A 10,093-nucleotide genomic window follows, 5' to 3' on the forward strand; every position below is an offset into this window, starting at 1 on the left:
CAGGCGGGTCTCGACCCCGCGGGCTCAGGCAATCCACTCACGTCAGCCTCCCAAAGGCGCGGGATTACAGGTTGAGCCACCGAGCCCGGCCTTGTATTTTAATTGTAAATATTTCTCGAGCATCAATAATAGCATAGTAGGTAGTAAAAGACACACAATTTATACTTATTAACTTGCTCTTACCTACTTGCATATTTTCTGCAATGTGTATTTCTCTTTTAATGTTCCTTTGTAATTCATATTCAGTGCACACTTGGCATCTTATGCATGGAAAATCAAAATATCTAATTCTTTTAGAAAGCTGAAATCTAGACCGCTCTCCCAGTGAAAGTCATAATTTAAATGTTAGCATTACTATTATAAAAATAACTTAAATACCACTATACATAATTTGACTCTGCAAAGTCCCACCTGAAGCAAATTGTAGATAGCAGAATTGATATGGCCTAACACTACTGATTCTTTCAGCTGAGCTGCTCATTTTACTCAAAATATCGAGGAGGTATATTTTCTTGATTCGGTCACCAAAACCACATTTGTTTTCTTAAATTACTTCATTTTAGTGAACTTCTGAACTTTTAGATGAAAGAAGTTCTGGATAGAATCAAAGAAGATAAGAGTAGGGAAGAAAAAATCTTTTCTCACCCATCCTATGTTCACAACTGAAGCCTCTATAACAAAAGACAGATAACGAGAAATGCATACAAATTCACTTAGGTGACACAGGAGCCTTCATAAGGAGACAAAGACCTGAAGAAACAATTAGACTTGTATATTTTTATGCCAGCTTTGATGAAGAAATGGATAGTCATGGAAAAATAGAATCAAACGAAGAGTATGATCTAATGGAAATAAACTGGAGGAATTTAGCAAGAACGGTTTGTTCAAATTCTCTGTGTCCCTGTGTCTTCAGAGATAAGGATATTCCTTTTCTCTGGGTATAGGAAGGGCACCCCTCACATTAGGGTCTTATGACGTGCTTCAGGGGAGAAGGGAAGGAAAAGGTGAGAATGACCTTCCTGCCTCTGCTATTTTTTCAAATGCCAATGTGCCATGTTTTGGGGTAGTGAACTTCATCACTACCAAAAGGACTCTTTTTCTCCCTTTTACTTCTTTCTCCCTGTTTTAAAAAAATACAACTTGTTGAATATATATCCTTTTAGCAATTTGTACCTTAGTTTTTCTTCTTCTTTTTTTAACCTATAAAGAAAAATAATTTATTTCTTAGAGTTATGAAGGTTGAGACATCCAAGGTTGAGGGGCTGTATTTGGTGAGGGATTTCTTGCTGGTGGGGACTCTGCAGAGCCTTGAGGTTACCTTAGTTTTTCTTCAGAAAACTTTCAAGGATTTTTTCTCTGCTCTTTGCTGCCATCTATAATTAAATTCAACCCCTTGGAAGCTTAAACATAAACTTAATTTCCTTGTCAAAGGATTTTCCTGCCATTCCTCAGGGAAAGTGAATCTGCTCTTTTGAAATTACTTTAAAATATAGAGCTGTTTTCAGTTTTTAAAAAAAACTGCCAAAATATGAACTATTTCCCTTCTTCCTACCAAATAGATCCGTATCTTTCTGTTTATGGAAAAATAAACATACCTGATCAGAACTTGATTCAATTAACCTCATCTTTGTACTACAAGATTGTTTTCTAGGTTAGGATATAATGCTGGATTTTTTGGAAACATTTGTATACAGAAATCCTGGGACTGTTTCCAAGGGTCTGAGTCTCTGGTTTCACCTTTGGGGAGGAGAGGTGGTATTCTCTAAACCTGAAAGGTGGCCAGGACCAGATGATGCTGGCTCATTTGGCCAAACCCAGGAACCTGCTCACAGCAGATATCTTCTGGAGCTGAATGGGAGGAGGGACAGCCAGGAGTCAAGCTTAGGCCTTCAGGGCAGTTCCTGGCACTGGCACAGACTCTTCAGCCTCAAGATCTCCAAGACTGTAGTTTCAGTTGTAGTTTCTCTGACTTGGCTTTGGCCATAGCAAAAAGATTATGTCCTGGAGCACATGGGGAAGGTGGGAATAGCTGACAAATCTGTATGGCGTGAGTATTTTGGGAAAGCTGAAGTACAGATAGCTTTAGGTGGAAAAGTCAGTGGCTAAAAAAAAGGATTTCCTATCCTTTTAGGCCCACCCATTTTGGCATGGGCTCCATGGACTTTTAGCAGCCCAAGCTTGCTTATGGTGAATGTCCAATGCTGTTGGTGATGAAGTATTTAAAGAGAACTTAATGGCCGGGCTCAGGAGCTTAGCCTGTAATCCTGTGATTTGGGAGGCTGAGGTGAGTAGATTGCCTGAGCCCATGGGTTCAAGACCCGCCTGGGCAACTTGGTGAGACTTCATCTCTACAATAAATCAAAAAAATTAGCCGGGTGTGGTAGCATGCACTTGTAGTTCCAGCTACTTGGAAGGCTGAGGCGGAAGGATCACCGGAGCCCAGCAGGTCGAGGCTGCGGTGGCCAGGAGCAGCCACTGCACTCAGTCTGGGCGACAGAGTGAGACTCCAACTCAAAAAAAAAAAAAAAAAGAGAACTTAATGAATGACCAGCACCTTGAGAGATATAAGAGGAATGCAAGATATATTCCAGTTCTTCAACCAAAGATTTATACTTCTTTTTCAGACATCTGTGGATGTTTCTTAGCAACTACTAATGTCTTCTAAATAAACAGAATGTATCCTGAACTAACATAAATATTAGAACTTTCGTTTTTTGGTCTGCCAACCCAAATCTCTTGATTTACTATGTGATAATATCCATATCTGGTTTAATTCAGAAAGAGAAGGGTAACCGTACTACAAAGAGATGAAGGTTTCAAAATATACTGAAGAAACATATGTGGTATATCTATAGTAATCAAGTCAGAGAAGTATAATGTGAGTCCTTCATGGAGTAATCTGGGATTCTAGCAGGTACCATGGTGAAAAATCACTTTGACTGAGCTCCTGTGTGTGTCAATATAAAGGCTAAACTGAAAGAAACCAAGTCAAGAGGTCTGCCAGGAAGAGGGGAAGGTTTTGAGGAGATCTATTATATCCCCTTCCTGAAGCAGCTTGATGAGTTAAATGGGTGGGAGATAGGCAACAGCAAAATAATAAATGTAAAAGTCTGTCTTGAGAGTCTGGACACTTGAGGGAATTGCAAAATCCAGTTCTTTCTAAGCTGCTTTGTTTAGGTAGAATTTATCGCACATCCTGAGAACTGATGAACTGAGTCTGAGAACTGAGTTAAGAGTCAGAAGATCTGTCTCTAATTGTGGTTGAATCACTCACCTCTCTGTACCTAAATTGAATGGGAACCAGATAAACAGATCTTAGCTCTTCTGTGGGAGGGGGAATATGGAGCTGAAGATTCTATGACAACTTGGTAAAATCTATACACATTCTATACACATTCTATCTTCGGAAAGGCTCTTAACACATTGCATACAATGTCAAGGAATCCACAAAGCTCCTGATGGCCCACCAAGGACCAAAGAGCCCTTCCTGCTCCAGAAATCTATGGAATTTTCCAAGGTCTCATTTTATTAAAACATATAAGCTATCAAAATAGTAAAAATCTCACCGAAAAATATCTCTCAAAAATATCATTTCATTTTCTGCCTAAAATGTTATTGTTGTATGGATATAGGCTGTTCAAGGAAGAGTTTTTAAATATACAGGCAAAGCAGTTTGAGAAGTATTAGTAAAGGCAACAGGCAACTATAATTTACACACATTTAAATTATAAACTATAAAATGGAAGGATCTGCAATGTTCTGGGATATGTTTGTTTTCTAATGCAGCATAACAAATTACCTCAAAATGTAATGCCTCAAAAACAAACGTTTATCATCTTACAGTTTCTGAGGGTCAGAATTCAAGAGCAGTTTATCAGTTTGGGCTTAGTGTCTCTCATAAGATTATAGTCAAGATGTCAGCCATTGCTACAGTCATCTGAAAGCTTTATTGGCACTGGAGGATCCATTTCCAAGATGACTCACTCACATGTCTATTGGTAGAAAGCCCCATGTCCTCACTGACTGTTGGCAGGGGGCCTCAGTTCCTTGTCACATGGGCCTCTCCAGAGGTTTGCTTGAGTAGCTTTAGGACATAAAAGATGGCTCCCCTCCTAACAAGGACCCCAGAGAGAGAGAGAGAGAGAGAGAGAGAGAGAGAGAGAGAGAGAAAAGAAGAAGGAGGAGGAGGAGGAGGAGGAAGAGAAGGAAGGAGAGAGATTGGGGGGGGAGAGAGAGAAGGGAAGAGAGAGAGGGGAGGAGAGAGAGAGAGGAGAGAAAGAGAGAGAGAGGGAAAGAAATAATAACTTTTTTGCAATGCCTTTTATGACCTAGGCTTAGAAGTGACACACCATCATGTCTTCCATATTGTTCTATTCTTTAGAGGCTAGTTACTAAGTCCAGATCACATTCAGTAGGAAAGGAATTAAGTTCCACCTGTTGAAGAGAGGAGTCTCAAATAATTTGTGGACATATTTTTAAACCACAAAGAATCTTTCTGGATCATTAAGTCTTCTTTCTACTGATGAAGAAAACCACTCTCAATGATATGAAATAACCCATCTGAGATTACAAAAAGTAGTTGACAAAGGCTAAAATTAATATTCAAGTTTCCTGACTTTCAGATTATTGACTTTTTTAAAAAAGAGCTGATGTAACGCTAGTTAATGAAGTGCTTGCTTGTCCATCTCAGCAAGAAGAAAATATTTTGGTCTTGTTCATGGTTCCACTCAGAAGAGTGTGAGGGACAGACATTTAAGAAACTATAGTGATCACATTGCTCTTTGAGGATGGAACCAGAAACAAAAACTGTCAGGTCCCCAAGAACTTCTAGGTTTACCCTATAGAGGGAGCAGGACCTTAAAGAGAGAGTAGAGAGGTAGAAAAGACTGAGGGGACTAGGGGGAATGAGCAAAGAGGAAAGGTACCCCTGGACTCTATTCAAGATGGGTTTTATATCTACTGAAAGGCAACGTCATTGCAAAGGAAAAAAAAATATTTAGAAATTTTGGAACATTTGAGTGCTTCTGATCAGGTGTTAGTGAGGTTATTTTCTCCCTTGTAAAGACCTGACCTTTTCCAGACACAATATGGGTGATACGTAATTGAACTTATACATAACTGATCAGACTTCAGACTCTACCACCACATGTTGGGAGATACAACCAAGGCTAAAATTTGTAGGACGCCAGGCTTGGTGGCTGACTGTAATCCCAGTGTTTTGGGAGGCCCAAGTGAGTGGACTGCCTGAGCCAGCGGGTTTGAGACTCACCTGGGCAACTTGACAAGATCTCATCTCTACAATAAATCAAAAAAAAATTAGCCAAGCGTGGTAGCACGTGCCTGTAGTTCCAGCTACTTGGAAGACTGAGGCGGAAGGATCGCCAGAGCCCAGCAGGTCAAGGCTGCAGTGGCCGGGAGCGACCACTGCACTTCGGTCTGGGTGACCGAGTGAGACTCCAACTAAAAAAAAAAAAAAAAATTGTAGGACAGAGAACTAGGAGAGAGCTAAAGAGAGAGAGAAGCCTGGAGATCTGCAGAGGGTATCTTCAAGTATTCAGCTGAGTAATGATTGGCACATGCAGGGGAAAAAATGGCCCAAGGCTGGGAAAGAACCATCTGAGAGGATTAGAGGAAATAGTGCCTGGCACTCACACAGAGCTGGCAATAGTGCCTGCTTCTATCAGCCAGACTAGTTAACCTCATAATTCATAGGACAATGGATAGAGTACTTAGAAGTTCTTGCTTCAGTAGTGAGGAAATATTAATCATTAACACAACTCTGGTTCCACCTAACAAATTGTAAAAGCAAGACCCAAAAGAATAAAATTATTTTCAAGTAATTTAAATGTATCCCAGAACAAAACACAAAGATATTTATAGGAATACAAAACTATCCAGCATTCCCAAAAGATTAAATTGGCAATATATGGTACTTAGTTAAGATTATGAAACATGAAGGAAAATATGTCCCATAATGAGGAGAAAAATCAACAAATCAAAATGGATCCAGAAGTGACACAGGAGTTAAAGCTAACAGAGAAGTACATTAAATTGTACTACAAATGTTCAAAAAGTTAAATACAGACACAGAATATATTTTTACAAACTTGAGAAGAACTTTTAGAAATAAAATTTACAGCCAGACTCGGTGGCTCAGCCTGTAATCCCGCACCTTTGGGAGGCTGAGGTGAGTGGATTGCCTGAGCCCACAGGTTCGAGACCTGCCTGGGCAGGCGAGACCTCATCTCTACAATAAATCAAAAAAATTAGCTGGGCGTGGTAGCATGTGCCTGTAGTTCCAGCTACTTGGAAGGCTAAGGTGGAAGGATCACCGGAGCCCAGCAGGTCGAGGCTGCGGTGACCAGGAGTGGCCACTGCACTCCAGTCTGGGCGAGGTGAGACTCCAATTCAAAAAAAAAGAAAGAAAGTTTACAATATCTGAGATGAAAAATATACAGAATAGAATTAGCAACAAGTGAGACACTGTAAGAAAAAAAAGACTGGTGAACTTGAAGACATGGCAATAGAAACTCTATAAAATAAAGCACAGAGAAAAACATTTATAAAAATAAAAAAGAGCATCAGTGAATTGTGGAGAAATTTCAAGTAATCTTAATATATGTACTCAATGTCTCTGGAGGAGAGAAAATAAGAAGACAGAAAAATATTTGAAGAAATAATGCTTATAATATTTCACATTTGATCAAAACTATACATCAACAGATCCAAGAAGCTTAATAAACTTCTAGCACAAAAAACTTGAAGAAAATTACACCAAAGGTCATCAAATTAAATTGCTCAAAACCAATGATAAAGTGAAAATCATAAAAGCAACCAAAGAAAAAATACAAGTTAAATACAGAGGAACAAAGATAAATATGTCAGCAGAGTTCTCAACAGAAACCATGCAAATTAGATGACAGTGGAGCAAAGTTTTTAAGTACTGAAAGAAAATGACTTCTAGATCCAGAGAATATATCTTTCAAAAATAAAGACAAAGACTTTTCCAGACATACAAAAGCAGAAAGAATTAATTATCAGAAGACAGGCACTATGAGAAATGTTAAAGGAAGTCCATGCAGAAGAAAAATAACACCAGATAGAAATATAGATGTACACAAAGGATGAAGAATACCTTATGGAAACTATGTTGGCAAATATGTTTTTCCTATTATTTAAATCTCTTTAAAATATATGTGACTAAACAAAAATAACAATGTATTATGGAGTTAATAATATATAGATAAGTGAAATTATAACAACAGTATAAAGGTTAGGAGAAAAGAAACTAAAGTAGACTATTGCAAGACTCTCATACTTTATGTGAAGGGTATCACTTGAAGGTAGGCTAAAATAAGTTAAAGATGTGTGCCATAAATCATAAAACAACCTCTAAAATAAAGCAAAGAGCCGGGCTCGATGACTCAGCCTGTAATCCCGTGCCTTTGGGAGGCTGAGGTGAGTGGATTGCCTGAGCCCGTGGGTTCGAGACCCGCCTGGGCAACTTGGCGAGTCCTCATCTCTACAATAAAAAAAAAAAAAAGCCAGGCGTGGTAGCGCATGCCTGTAGTTCCAGATACTTGGAAGGCTGAGGCGAAAGGATCACCGGAGCTCAGCAGGTCGAGGCTGCGGTGGCTGGGAGTGGCCACTGCACTCCGGTCTGGGCGACAGTGAGACTCCAACTCAAAATAAATAAATAAAATAAAATAATAAAATAAAGCAAAGAGTTGTAGCTAATAGGTGAACAAAGAAGATAAAATAAAATCACACAAATTAGCCAATAAATTTCAAGGGAAAAAAAAGAAAAAGAAGAAGAAGGAGTTTGAGGAGGAGGAGGAAACAATAGATGAGACTAATAGGAAATAAGTAGCAAAATAATATATTAAACCTAACCATATGAATAATAATATGGAATGTAAATGGTCAAAACACTTCAATTTTTTATTTATTTTATTTTTTTATTTTTTGAGTTGGAGTCTCACTCTGTCGCCCAGACTGGAGTGCAGTGGCACACTCCCAGTCACCGCAGCCTTGACCGGCTGGGCTCCAGCGATCCTCCCGCCTCAGCCTTCCAAGTAGCCAGAACTACAGGCACGCACTACCATGCCCGGCTAACTTTTCTGATTTATTGTAGAGACGAGGTCTTGCCAAGTTGCCCGGGCGGGTCTCGAACCCGCGGGCTCAGGCAATCCACTCGCCTCAGCCTCCCAAAGTGCTGGGATTACAGGCTGAGCCACCAAGTCCAGCCTCAATTTTTTAAAGAAAGAAATTTTCAGACCAGATAAAAAAGAAAATGCAACCTTATGCTGCTTACACAAAGTATAAAAATATAAAGACATAAATATGTTAAAAGTAAAAGAAAAAGATATAACATGTTAATAGTAGTCAAATGAAAACTGGGCTTCCTATGTTAATATCAGACACAGAAAATTTCCAGGCAAAAATTTTTTTAAAAATTACCAAGGATAAATAAGGTTATTTTATACTGATAAAGAGGCCAGTTTATCAAAAGAATCTAAAAATACTAAATATGAAGCTAAAACTGACAATACTGCAGGGAAAAATAGACAAATTCACAATTATTATCAGAGACTTCAATACTCTTTCCCAATAACTGATGAAACAAGTAGACTAAAAAGTCATCGAGGACATAGAAGACTTGAACAACTAATTTGACACGAAGGATATTTGTAGAACATTCCAGTCAACAACAACAGAATGAATATTCCTCTCAAGTGTACATGAAACATTTACCATGCTAGACTATATTCTAGGTAATTAAACATGATTTAATAAATTAAAAATATTCAAGTTACACAAAGCATGTTCTCTGACCATAATGGAATTTAATTAGAAATCAACAACAGGAAGCTATATTTGGGAAAAATTCCCAAATATTTATGAATAGGCTTCTAAATAACCCATAGGTAAAAGAAAAAGTGAAAAGAAAAACTAAAAAGTACTTTTAATCAAATGAAAATAAAACCTATCAAAACCTTTGGGATACTGCTAAAGAAGTACTTAGAAATTTATAAGATTTAAACACTAAGCATAAGGAGTGATCTCAAATACATTACCTCAGCCTCCACTGTAAGAAATTAGAAAAATAAGAGCAAATGAAACCCAAAGTAGGCAGAAGAAAGGAAATAATAAAGATCAAATGAAAAATCAATAAAATAGGAAATAGAAAAGCAATTGATAAAACTAAAAACCGTTTCTTTGAAAGGCTAATAAAATTGGTAAACCTTTAGCCATGCAGATCAGAAGGAAAAAAAAGAAAAGATAAAAGTTCCAATATTAGGTATGACATTGGTGATATTCTACAGATTCTACAGCTATTGAAAGAATAAGAAGGGAATATTACGAATGACTTTATGTCATACATGAATAAACTAAAGAGAAAAAGCTTATTATTGCAATAAATGAAGGAAGGCATTTAACAAACTCCAACCTCCAATTTTTATAAAAATAATACATTTTAAAATCTTCAACAACCTCAAACTAGGAGGGAACTTCCTCATACCTGATTTTTTTAAACAGTATTTTTGAAAAACCTACAGCTAACATCATATTTAGCGGCGAAAGGCTGAATATGATTCTCCTGATTAGAAACAGGTCAAGAATGTTCACTCTTGACACACATTTCTATTCAACATCATACCAGAATTTCTAGCTAGTGCAATAAAGAAAGAATAAGGCAACCATATTTGAAAGGAATAATAAATAGAACTGTCTTACTTTGAAGATGATACAATTGTTTATGTAGAAAATCGAATATAATTTTTAAAAAGCCACTGGAACTAATACCTGAGTTTAGCAAGAACTGTAGGATAAAGATCAACATACAAAAATCATTGTCTATATAATAGCAACAACACTTGGAAATTGAAAATGAAAAAAGTAATATTGTAGCATTTTAAAAAAATGACCCACCTGTGCAACTTGGCGAGACCTCATCTCTACAATAAATCAAAAAATTAGCTGCGTGTGGTAGCGCGCGTCGGTAGTTCCAGCTACTTGGAAGGCTGAGGCGGAAGGATTGCCAGAGCCCAGCAAGTCGAGGCTGCGGTGGCCAGGAGTGGCCACTGCACTC

At 38.0% G+C, this 10,093-nt stretch overlaps 1 protein-coding gene across 1 annotated transcript in view; it reads right to left on the minus strand.

Moving 5' to 3' along the window:
- MYO3B (myosin IIIB) overlaps nt 1–10,093 on the minus strand; it is a 332,356-nt gene that overhangs the window by 3,998 nt on the left and 318,265 nt on the right. The gene's annotated exons all lie outside the window — the stretch shown is intronic.

The sequence above is a fragment of the Carlito syrichta genome, unplaced genomic scaffold, assembly GCF_000164805.1.
Source record: "Carlito syrichta isolate Samal-C Ts95f unplaced genomic scaffold, Tarsius_syrichta-2.0.1 Scaffold314071, whole genome shotgun sequence".
In the NCBI taxonomy this organism is placed as follows: Eukaryota; Metazoa; Chordata; class Mammalia; order Primates; family Tarsiidae; genus Carlito; species Carlito syrichta.